The 12,851-nt window shown below is 41.1% G+C and overlaps 1 protein-coding gene across 1 annotated transcript in view; it reads right to left on the bottom strand.

Moving 5' to 3' along the window:
- Positions 1-12,558, bottom strand: part of LOC120525377 (amine sulfotransferase-like) — a 51,731-nt gene extending 39,173 nt beyond the window's left edge. The window contains exon 1 of the mRNA XM_039747611.1: positions 12,426-12,558. The gene's annotated coding sequence lies outside the window, so the exon portion shown is untranslated. The remainder of the gene's footprint in view (positions 1-12,425) is intronic.
- Between the last annotated feature and the right edge of the window lie 293 nt (positions 12,559-12,851).

The raw sequence follows: 12,851 nt of genomic DNA, 5'->3' as shown, positions 1-12,851 counted from the left end.
CATGCTATTGTGTTTTTGGTTGAAGGCTTCACCCCACTGAACAATGAATAATAATTAATTATCTTTGAGTGACAAAATGCATAGAAATAGTCATGATTTCTTTCGGCATAGTTATTTTATTCAACAGATGATAGCAAATACTCTCATTAGAGTTATTCAGACTTAACAATGTAAAAATGGATCATTACATATCACCCCAAGTCTAACTCAGGGTTAATTGTAATTTAAAGAATTCTGAGCTTCGGTTGCCCTCTGGGTTAATGCCAAGGATGCTAAGGAGGTGACCTTATAGACCCAGGGTTGGGCCATCAGCTTGCCCATTTTCCTCAAATTTATTTAATGAAAGCTTGAACACCACATCTTGAAAACCCAGTCTGGTATGCTGTCACTTGCTGATTACAGTCTTGTCAATACAAAGTATGGCATAATGTCTGTCAAAAGTGTTTTAGCTTAGCAATTTCTAAATCTCTTGTCAAGGGACTCCGGTATTTGTAGTTACAATTCAATACACCAATGTATTTGTTGTAGTTCTATTGTCGTGTGTACAATTACTATGACAAACAAATCTCTGGTCCAGATAGACTCTTCTGCTTTTTTTTTTATTACATGCACAACACAGGTTTCATTTTTCACGTTAATACCATTTTCTCCTTTCCAGCAGAACATTTGAAAAATTTTGTTGAGAACAAGCCATTAAGAACAACAAAGTTTGCCAATCCTATCCATCTACTTTCTCCAAAATAACATCAAGTTGAGGTCTGAAGACCTCTACCTCACAACATGATTCTTTATTTATTTTGTTTATGGTTCTCTGTGTGAAGAAAAACTTTCCAACGTTTGTGCAAAATAATCACCTAACAGCTTTCGAGCTGTGCTCCATGTTCTTGTTGAACTCAACTTAAAGTAAAACCCTGGATCCCTTGTGCTAATTCCTTTCTTAATTTTAAAAACTTCAATCATATCCACTCCTAATCTCTATTTACTTAAACTGAAAAAGTTCAGCTCATTTAATCTTACCTCATAGTTCATACCTCTCAGCCTAGTCACTCTACTCTGGAATTTTTCTAGATCTGCTATGGAGATCAGAACTGTATGTAGAACATCTGGTGTATCACAGGCATACCTCGAGTTAGACAGATAAAGGCATGGAAATCACCCCTTAAGAACTCCATACAGTTGCTCCATTGTTCCAAACTGATGCTGCCCACTCAAACTACAATTCCCATGCAGGCCTGTAGGAATCCACCCAGTGTCTGAGGCAACATATTGCCATGACAGGCAGCCTTCACATATCTATGCAGTCCGGATAAGGTACCGCTAACCATCCCTGTTAGTTTGCCAGAACATTTACACTTTCTCCTGCACAAGCTTATTTCACATACTATATTTCAAGCGTATGTTTTAATTTCAGTTAACAAAAATACATTTAGACTTGACTGTTATCACTGTTGTTCTAGAAGTTACAGTCAGTCTCCTTATCTGAATATGTGGTAGGTAGAGGTTTTTTTTCTATAGGTCATCAAAACACATCTACAGTTGGTTAAAAAAACAATCAAAATGTAGTTGCTGCAATGATGAGGATGAGTTCTGCAATGAAGCTTTCGGAATAATGAGCTTCTTCATTGATAGAGGACAGGGATATTGTAGACAGGGATCTCAATCAAGCTAAGAGTAGACCTTGTAGCATACACTCTAGGAGGAATCCCAATAATGAAACCTGCATCCAACTGGTCCGCTAATTCCAGCCTAACAATCTGTATCTCCCACAGGTCATAAACAAAATTCCTCCATTTTGCAGCCTGATCCTTCCACAGGAGCATTTTTTTCCTAACCCTCCTTTGATCTTCTTTCATTGATCATCTAACCTATGCAAACTTTTCGTTCGCACTTCACTTTACGGAGTAGAGTCACATTCCTCACCAGGGGCCTCATGTATAAACAGTGCGTATGCACAAAAATGTTGCGTAAGAACTTTTTCACGTTCAAATTGCGATGTATAAAACCTACACTTGGCGTAAAGCCATGCACTTTTCAACTGTATCTCATGCCTTGTCGTACGCAAGTTCTCTCGGTTTTGCAGACTGGCGGCACCCAGCATCAAAGCAATGCTACTGTTCCTGTGTGGTTACTCCTTATTTTCCTGACGCAGCTTTATAAATACACTGAAACTAACCGCATATTGTTTATTAGTGTAATGCATCTGATTGTAATTAACTTGTGACAATATAATAGTCCAGGGAATAGCCATAGTATTTCAAATACCATAACTGCTTTAGCGTTGTTACTCTAACTGCACCTTCTTCCTCTTTCAGCTCCTCCTGTTAGGAGGTGCCACAGTAGATCATCTTTTTCCATATTAGTCTCACTGCACCACTCGGAATATTTATATCACTGTATCTGAGTGTGAATCACAGCAGCAGCTGATCGGAAAAAGAATTATTGGTATACAGCTTCAAGCACACGCTATCTCAGCCACAGCAAAACCTTTCAAAGCCTTTCCTGTACTGACCTCGCAGATCAGAAACAGTTTCATCCCAAGAACTTTAAACGCACTCAATCAAGTGCTCCTTGTAGAACTGTTTGTACTTATAAGTACAATTACCTCACTGTAAACTTGCACTACAGTTATAATATTGCACAATCTGAGACACTTTATAAAGCGCGTATTTATATATGATGACAATATCATTTTTATGATGAAATGCAGCAAAATATGTTTATATTATACAGATAAAACTTTAACTTCATTTAAATAATCTATATTCTTCACTGAGACTGGCGTGAAGAATAGAATAATTAAACATGTACTACGAAGATATTTCAATGTTCCTTAAACGTTTTGAAGAATTGCCGCTCTAAGCTTACAGATGGCTTGACATCTATTACAGAGCTGATTGTGTGGAGATCGGTTACTTGGAGAAAGAAAAGCAAGGACTACAGGGGTGGCCATGCTAATATATATTGAATATAAAACAGAAAGAGAAAATAATGACACAGCTAAAAACGCAGCGGCAAATTTCGACAAAAGTTAACCTCTTGTGCAATGAGCACGAGGCGGCTATGCAGTGTCCGCAACGGACGTGGCCACCCACCGTGCATAAGATAACATATTGACATTGGCGGGCGAAGGAGCCACCGATTCTTTCTGTGCCTAGAGCCGCCCATGAGTACTGCTGCAATAAATAATTTCATCGAAGGTCGCACACAATCACTGCGCCGTGTTCCCATGTTTAATAACGTGCTTTAACTCCTATCATCATGAAAATGATATCACGTATACATCTCAGTATTTTAGTTATTCAGAGAGCTGTAATATAACAAATGTAATGGATTCTCTGTCCTGTCAGAGGAAGAGAGCCGGTTTAAGAAGCAAGTAGTGATTCACACACAGAGCACAAAGAAGATCAAATACAAAACAAAGCATTTAACGTGCTACTTTAATTACGATGTGATTTGAGAAACTGGTTAATTAAATGATATTAAGATGAAGTTTATGATGTTCTACTTTAATGACAAAATAAACTACGTGATTAAAGTGGAAATTTCGAGATTGAAGTTGACATTTCGTGCTTTTTCCCCACTGTGTGCCTTTTTTCTTTGTACCCTAATAAGCTTTCATATGACACTCAGACAGTGGGCCACAACTCGCCTTTTCACGGCGACTTTGATATGTGACTTCTTTTTTATTTCCGGCACTGTGCGACTTTGTGAACGTGAGCTTTCCAGTTTCTCCAAAACGTTATGCCACTCGATCAACTTCCTTTTGTTGATTATACCACGGTTTAATTAAACAAATAGTATGTTTTTCCTTTGCCTCCACTTGGTATTCGCTGAAATTCTTATATTTTCCCCCGTGCTTTTCCCATTGTCTTTTCCCAGAAGGCTGAGCTTAAGGGCGATTTATATTTATTTGCATATTCAAAGAGGCATAATTCTGGGAGGAATTGGGGCATTACATAAAGCGCGTGCACGAGCGCTACTTTTCACGCTTACCGGGATTTATGTAGTGGAAGAACGTGGAAGTTGGAGTACGCACAGATTCTTTTCTGTGCGTAAGCACATTTCGGCTTTTGTGCTTACGCCATGTTATAGTGCGAGTTATACGCATGCCATTATACATGAGGCCCCAGGTGTTTTGAGCTGTAATAGCAGTCTCTGTGTTACCTACAAATATGAGACCAACAATCCCCTTGTATCTGTTCCCTCTGGTAAATTCAACATTAAACAACTGGCCTCTTTCCAGTCTAAAAATTGTATTTACTGCTTTTATTGTAGGAAGTGTTCAGCCATCTACATAGGTGAAACAGAGAGATGGCTGTCAGACCATTTCAGGAGAAACGTTCAAGCTGTTAAGATTAAACACCTTACTCAGACTATTGTAAAACACTTCACATCTCTTTATCAAAGCCACACAGATCTCTCTGTGTTCTTTCACAGGACTTCAAAGACACTTTTCCAAAAAAAAAGAAGCTAAGCTCATTCTCATCTAGTGATCACATATTTCTTAAGGTCTTAATGACCAACTAACTTTTTAATCTTTCCCTTCATTGTATCTAATGGCAGCTTTGCTCACCAACTCTTACCTGTTCTCTTTCTAATCTGCCTGTTGTGTGAATAAACCAAAAAGATTTTTTAAGAGCAAACCAAGAGAAAGACACAAAACAGAAAAGTGTTTAAAACATAGAGACTGATAAGTGCCAAAATAAGGAAGCCAAATAGTAAGACGAAAATCAAGGTAAGCAGGACCAAATGAAAGCCAGGAACTTAAGATGTCAAATCTAAAAAACAAAGAAATATTAACAATTGGTTTAGCAAAAGCTTTTATTATCCAGATTGGATAAAGATACGGTGTAGTTAGTGGCTATTTGAAACCCACAATGGCCAACAGGTTAACGGACCTGGGTGCCACATTCCCTCAATGACGGGAAGGGTAACCCTGGCAACTGGAGCAAGGTGCGGTGCACTCAAGACACATGAGACAACCTAAAAAAGAATTAAAATTCAAAATATAACGTTGCCTGGGCGTGTTCTCTTCTTCCCCTCCTATATATGCTACCTGATCTTTTCCTTTTAGTTGCATACCTGATGAAGGCACTACAGTCAAAATGTTGTGTCTCTTACCTTGCTTCCTGTTCAGCATGGAAATAACCTTAACCATATTTTTTCCTTTTCATATTTTAGGTTTTTGATTGATCCTTTGGATTAATTTATAACCCAATTAATTAAACTCCCGAAGAGATATACAGTATTTACCTCTTTCAAGTGCAAACAGAAGAAACAGATAAATAACAGTTGATCTTCTCTAATCAAAGTACTGTGCAGCTGCCTGTAAAGCTGCAACATAAGTCGATTCTCCAACTTTCCAAGACCCACCACATCAAATCCACCAGGATTTACCTATTTCTAATTTGTTTTTCTTTTCTTATAATGTTATTTGATATCATTGAGCTACATCCTTTGTAGCAAAATTTGCTATGTGTTTTTTTGTCCTCAAGTAAAGGAATGGATACCAAAATATGAAAAAAGTTAAACCTATGTTTAAACACTTTCAGGTCAAGTAATTCAAAACCACTACATCTGTGATTTTAAAAATAGTGGTTCTGAACTGGTTCTTTACTTGTGTGGTTTTTTTATAGAACCATTGCTTGACAAAGAACCATCTCATTCTGGGAAGAACTCTTTGTATATGAAATTGGTTCTTTTGCCTTTAAATGGTTCCTAATATGGTGTCACTGTGAACAGGGTGGAATTATTTACATTTCTTGACACAACTATCACTCACAGTCTGAACTGGGATTAAAACATAACTGGTCTTATCAAAAAAGCTCAGCAGTGGATGTTTTTTCTCCATCAGCTTGAGAACTTTAACTTGTCTTAATCAGAGCTTGTTTAGTTTTATTGGGATTCTATTTAAAGTATGCTTACTTTCTCCATAATCACCTGGTATGGCAATACATAATCTCACTCAAAACATAAATTGCAGTCTGTTATTCAAAAAAGATTGTAGGCCTGAAACTGGAATCCATTGAGGTCCTCTATACATCACAGTTCAGGAAACTGAGAGGAAATATAATTAAAGACTACACTCACATCTCTTTCTATTATTCATGGAAATGTTCTTGGTCACTAACGGCAAGAACTACTTGACATTGAAACAAAATCTTTGCTACTCCAGTTGCTATGGTTAAACTCATGCTTAGATTCATCTGTCTTTTCCCGATTTCTAAACTCCATCCAATTTAAATTATATTTATCAATCCATCCATTATCCAACCTGCTATATCCTAACTACAGGGTCACGGGGGTCTGCTGGAGCCAATCCCAGCCAACACAGGTGTTGTATCCAGACACAAAAACTTGTCACACACATTTTGCTCAAATGTTTTCTTTTTTTTTTTTTATTTCAACCTTCTTGTTCCCACAAACCACCAGTTCACCACACCCTCTTTATTCCCATCCTGCCTTGTCTTTTAGTAAATCAACTATGTACAAACTCTTAAAGAAACACAGGGTTCAATTCTGGACATAACATTTTTCTCCCTTTCCTCCTTAACCTTCCATTACATAGTCACTGAGCCAATGCGGGGGAACCTGTGCCCTTTTTCGGTCGATGATAAGTTTGTGAAGAAACAGGAAGAATCTGGGAAGATAACCCCAAAGATGTAGCTTCTGTTGTGGGGCACTGCCAAGTGAGGACCGAAGTCTCCGAAAGTGTAGTGCTGGCTGATGAAGGTGGTGGCACTGCACACAGATGATTAGCATGCCAACGTGACCCATCTGTAAGCTGGAAAGTGGAAGGACCCAGTTGCCTTAGAATTTGAATGGGATCTGACCAGTAAGACTGTAGCTTGTTCTTGCGATTTGCATGCTTTACCCTTACCCAATCTGAAACAGCCAGTCTGGGTGACTTTGCATGTTTGGCCCTGTCCTAATTATGTTTCATTTGATATTGTGACTGTAATACCTTTTGAGCTGCTTTTGTGGGCACCTGTGCCCTATAACCAGGTTTGGATTTTGGTGCTAGTCGCGTTAAAGGCAATTTTAGTTCCCGGTCTATCATTAAAGAAGCAGGGGAGACACCTGTAGTAGCATGCAGGGAAGCTTGTGTGTGCAGCAGAGTTAGGTGGAGGGCATCATCAAAAATCCTTCCTTCCATTAAGCATGCTCTGATGCCCTCTTTCAGTCTACGATTCAGGCGTTCCACCCCACCATTAGCTTCAGGGTGATACACTGCTGTTTTGGTGTGTTTAATACCATTGTCTTTGAGAAAAGAAGTAAACACTGCTGATGAAAACTGGGGTCCATTGTCTGTTGTAATAACACTTGGCAAACCCCACTGACTGAATAGGTAGCTTAGGGAGCGTATGATAGAGTGTATTGTGGTGGAGCTCAGCATGATGGCCTCAGGCCATTTTGAATACAAGTCATGCACAACCAAAAGGTACCTTGCATGAGCCGGAGCCCCATGGAGTTCCCCACAAATATCTATTTCTGAATGTTCCCAAGGGAATGCCGGCCATGCCACAGGTCTCAAAGGAGCTGGTGTGGGGCTCAGTGTCTTGCCACTCGCTAAACACGCTGAGCAGTCTTTTACCAGCAGTTCCACATTACGGTCAATGTTTGGCCACCAGACCGTGTCCCTGCAGCGTTGTTTTACTTTCACAATCCCCAAATGGCCCTCATGGGCCATGTGGAGTACTCTTGCCCGGAGAGATTCAGGGATTAAGGTTTGGTGGCCCCTTGCTACACATACTTCGTCCCAACAAGAAAGTTCATCTTGCACCTGATAAAAGGGAAGAAGTGCTGGCTCCACAACTTTTGGCCATCCCTCCACAATATATTTTCGTATCAGACAGAGTAGTTCATCTTCACAGGAGGCCTGACGTAGTTCCTCCATGGCTACTGTGCCCTTAAGTGCTTCCTGAAGCATGTGAATCCGGGCACTCTCCTCCTCTGAGACCACACCCACAGGCAGGGATACGGAAACAGCCCTAGAAAGTAAATCAGCAACTGTATTTTCATAGCCAGGGGGCTGTTCCACGAAGCGAGCTTATAAAATCGAGGATTATTTGCAATAGCCTCGCTTGAGTTAGCCTAACAGTTCACTTCAGGCTCACTGAGTTCCACAAACAAAATTCAGGTGTATTTAATCTCCGCTAATTCAAGCCAAGCTTGATAAGCGAGGCTCGTGCGCGTCCACGCGATATAAAAGGCAGCCTTGTTAATCGATGCTGGATAAGTAAGAATGGAAACTAAGGAAAGAGCTGCGTTTTTTTCGCAGTCGGAGCAAGAATTATTATTACAAACCTATGAGGACTACAAAGCTATAATAACTAGAAAGGGGAACACGAGCTGTATTATCAAAGCTCGTGAGGCTGCATGGCAGAAAACAGCTGACAGGTTAAATGCGTAAGAACATGATTTTAGTAACTTTTGTGTTAAGGATGTCAAACTATTTAACAACTAAATGAGAACAGTTTCAAGCCTTCAAAATGTATAGTCATTAAAATTTCCTTTTACATATGCATTTTGTTACCAGTTGTAAGGTACTTTAAGGTTATTTTAACACATTGATAAACAGGACAGCATGTTAATTATATGGGTTCATCTTGGATAAAAAGTGATATATAATTGTAATTATTAATATAATTATTAATAATGCTTGGTTTCAGGAGCAACATGAGTGGAACGAAAAGGTCCTGGCAGCAAGTGAAGAATGCGTCATTATTGGCATACGCTCCTGCTGCAGTATTGCCACATTATGCAAAACTGCACAGGCTACTACAATGTCACACGCTCTGTCTGGTGTAACTCTGAGATGCCGCAGGCAGTTAAACCTGGATTTTAACTGTCCAAATGTCATTTCAATGCGTGCCCTTGTCTTACAATGGGCATGGTTGAAATGTCTTTCTGCTTGTGTTGCAGGATCTGTATATGGTGTGAGAAGAAACGGTAGACATGGGTATCCTCTGTCACCAAGCAGCACACCAGGAAAAATTCCTATAATGGAAAGTAGACACATTAGACTGTAGTATAATAAACTATAGTATATTTGTGAATTTTAGTTGACTTGCCTTGTCTGAGGCTTTGAGCCAGTGAAGACTCATGAAAAATTCTGGCATCATGTACTGATCCTGGCCATTTTGCCACAATGTTTGAAATTAGATGTTCAGCAGTGCATACCATCTGAAACATTTTAGGAAATGGTAATGACATACATTGCTAATGTTGGACGACTACACTTTCACCTCTTGTATATAAATGTGAGATATTATCAGTACTTACCTGTACATTAATACTGTGATATGATTTGCGGTTTATGTAATCAGGCTCTGTTGGACCTGCTGGAGCCTTTATCCTCACGTGTGTACAGTCAATGGCTCCAATGACGTTAGGAAAGCCTGACAAATTAAATTCAGTTACTTATCAGGTAATGATTTATGTGCTGTAAATGAGTAGATGTTTAAAGATTAAGCACCATTAATTCCAAAGAAAGTTTCCTTAATGACAAGAATTCCTCAGTGGCCAGGAAAGGTAATGAATATATTTAAAAAGGACTTTAATGCAACGCAAACCTTCCTGATTTCACGGCACACTGTAGCTTTGCTTAAATGTTCAGCATCCCCCACACTGTACAGAAATGAACCACTGGCAAAATAACGCAAAGCGATACACAAAGACTGTGCAACCGTAAGGGCTTTAGAGCGACGTGTGTTTTTAGAAATGTAAGGTTCCAATAACTGACACAAATATGCAATACTGTGTCTACTAAATCTATAGCGCGCGTATAAATAATCATCCAAAAATGCAACGGATCTATCCTGGGCCGAAGTAATTGTGGAACCTGTTGCCTTAAAGCTCTACGAATGAGCTGGATTATGATCATCAACTGGATTATGAATAAATGGGCACGCCATGGTTATTCATGTAAAAGCCTTCAATGCACTCCTTGTCATTTTATACTTTCTAAGTAATTAGAATCGCCTGCATGTAATCTGTAATAATTTTATATTGGAGGGTCGATGTGTGCGAAAGAGGTAGTGAACAGCAGCAGAATAATCCCAGCCCCGCAGAATATCGTGCTGTGACATCACATGGCTTGTCCAATCATATTCATCAAGCTAAGCTAAGCTTCACTACTAACCTGCCACGGAGCAGGCTTGTCCAAGAGCATATGTTGGCATAGTAATTAAGCGGAGCTTCAGGTTAGCCTCGTTCGTGGAACCGAATTTCGAGAAATTAAGACGGGATTAACGAAATAAACCTGGATTTTGAGGTTAGCTCGCTTCGTGGAACAGCCCTCAGGTGTGAACTGTAGTTTAAAGTTATACTGGTTTAACCGATCTGCCCACCAGAGGAGCTGGAGTGGCTTGTGACCTGAACCCTCCTTGCTCAGAAGAGCGGATAATGCCTGGCAGTCAGTGCGCAAGGTAAAATGCCAGCCATAAAGATAAATATGCCAACGTTCACAGGCCCACAAGCAAGCCAGCGCTTCTGTCTCTCCCGCAGAGTACTTCTGTGAGGGCACGGGAGGCAAAAGCAACTGGGCGCTCCACACCATCAATTATCTGGGATAGAACAGCACCCAATGCCACAGCTGAGGCATCACATGTGACCAGAGTGGGGGCAGCTAGGCTGAAATGAGCTAGTGTCGGTGGCCTTGTGAGCTGTTGTTTGATGTCATGAATTGCCTGTGTACAAGCAGCAGTCCAAACCCATGTAGCATCCTTTTTCAAAAGGGCCCTCAATGGTGCTGTTTTATCAGCATAATGTGGTAGAAAATGAAGGTAGTAATTTGCCATACCCAAAAATGAAGCCAAGTCGGTAGTTGATTTAGGCTCCGGCAAGGCTAGTATAGCATCCACATTAGACAGCAAGGGCTGGATGCCATTGCACGTAAGTTTGTGCCCCACAAAGTCAATTTCTGGAGCGCTAAAAATACACTTTTCAACATTTAAGGTGTCCTGGCTTTGCTCCAGTTGGTGCAGTACCTGCTGCAAACGAATATCATGTAGTTCTTGTGTGGGGCCATGTACCACAATGTCATCTAAATATATCGACACACCAGGAATGTTTGCCAGTAGTAGTGACATGATCTTTTGGAAACAGCTTGGAGCTGAGCTTAATCCAAAAGCCATCTGTGTCAACCTGAAAACCCCCAAGTGAGAAACAAAAGCAGTCAAATCCCGACTAGCAGCATGTAATAACACCTGTAAATAACCCTGTGCCAGGTCCAATTTAGTGAAAACGGCTGAGCCCTGAAACTGCACTGTGAGCTCCTCTGTTGTAGGCAATGGATATTTATCAGGAATTATGGCTTTATAAACTTCCCTCAAATCCACACACACAATCGAATTTTGCCATTCTTTTTCTGTGCCATAACAAGATTTGATATCCAAAGTGAAGCATCAACTGGCTCAATGAGGCCAGCCTCCTGCAACCTTTCCAACTCCGCAGAGCCTCCTCATGTAGTGCCAGCGGAATTCGACGAAGGGGCTGAATCACTGGGGCTATATCTGGGTTAATTGTCGGCTTGTGGACAAAGCCAGTGATGCAGCCAAGACCTGTGAATAAGGCTGGAAACCTCTGTAGCCAGGAGTCCACAACTTGCAAAATTTGGCAACCCTCAAAGTCTGATACTGTAAAGCTTAAAGCAAGGAAAAGATCAAGCCCTATGATGTTAGCTCCACCTGTTGTGATGTGGAAAGACACTGCTGAAGTGGTTCTATCTTTGTAACTCACAAAGTAACTGTACCCAGGACATTTATAGGAGACTGATCATAGCCAGTGAGTTGTACTGCTGCAGGTTTAACAGGTACATGAGAAAAAAACCTGTCAAACGTGGTTTTATTTAAAAGAGACACTCTAGCGCCAGTATCTAGTAGGAGTAGGATTTCCACACCACCCACCATGCAGATGCATTGTTTTAAGAACGGTGTGTTCTGCCGCACCCAATTTATAGGTTTTGGAGAGTGAGCACGATACACCGGTGCAGGCTCACGTGCAGTTACAGGTGCGAGAGCTGACTGCCACCAGCGTGAGAAACGATTACGTTTGTTACAGCGACGGCATCGCTGGCCTTGTGCAGGGCATGTGGCTGCCCACGTATTATGCTGATTTGACCCACAGTTTGAACAACGTTGCGATGTAGTCGCAGCTGTGACTTTGTGCACAGGGATTTGATTTGAAGTCTCCGCCGGCGGCCCTTGCAACTTTTGCGCATCCGCGACAGCGGTTTTTATCTGTTTTCCTAGTGACACCGTTTTCTCTAGTGTGAGGTCATCGGGTTCAAGCAGTAACCTAGCGCGCAGCTAATTGCAATTGGTTTTCTCTATGATTTGATCGCGGATCATTTCGTTTTGCAGGGTTCCAAAATTACAATGCCAGTTCATGTAAAGCAGAGACGTACTGAGTTATCGACTCACCCGGCTGTTGTGCTCGTTGACGAAAATGAAAACGATGCACAAGGACACTGCGACCAGAGCTGAAATATGCCGCTAATGCTGCCTTTGCTGCTGCATATACAGGTATAGGTGCGTCCGGTTGCAACGTGGAGAAAATGCGCTGTCCCTCTACTCCCTAACAGTGCAACAACAAAGCCCTCTTCCTAGCATCCGCCCGGAGGCGTGACCACGGGGTGGCTGGGGTGGGCACTGCCCCCCAGAGACAAGCCGTGCCCACCCTGCGAAATGCTCTGTCTGTCCAATGAAAAATAACACCTGATTTTCAAAACTGAGTTGCGTTCCAATTAGACAGGCACCGTGCTGCTCACAGTTCACTTCGCCACACATTTTGCAGCACGTTTTGAACCCGTTGACCGCATTATTTAATTAAAACAGCGTATACGTTCC

This window comes from Polypterus senegalus, chromosome 3 (genome assembly GCF_016835505.1).
Source record: "Polypterus senegalus isolate Bchr_013 chromosome 3, ASM1683550v1, whole genome shotgun sequence".
Lineage (NCBI taxonomy): Eukaryota > Metazoa > Chordata > Cladistia > Polypteriformes > Polypteridae > Polypterus > Polypterus senegalus.
The sequence above is the reverse complement of the archived record's forward strand: the minus strand, read 5'-3'. Positions and strand labels throughout refer to the sequence as shown.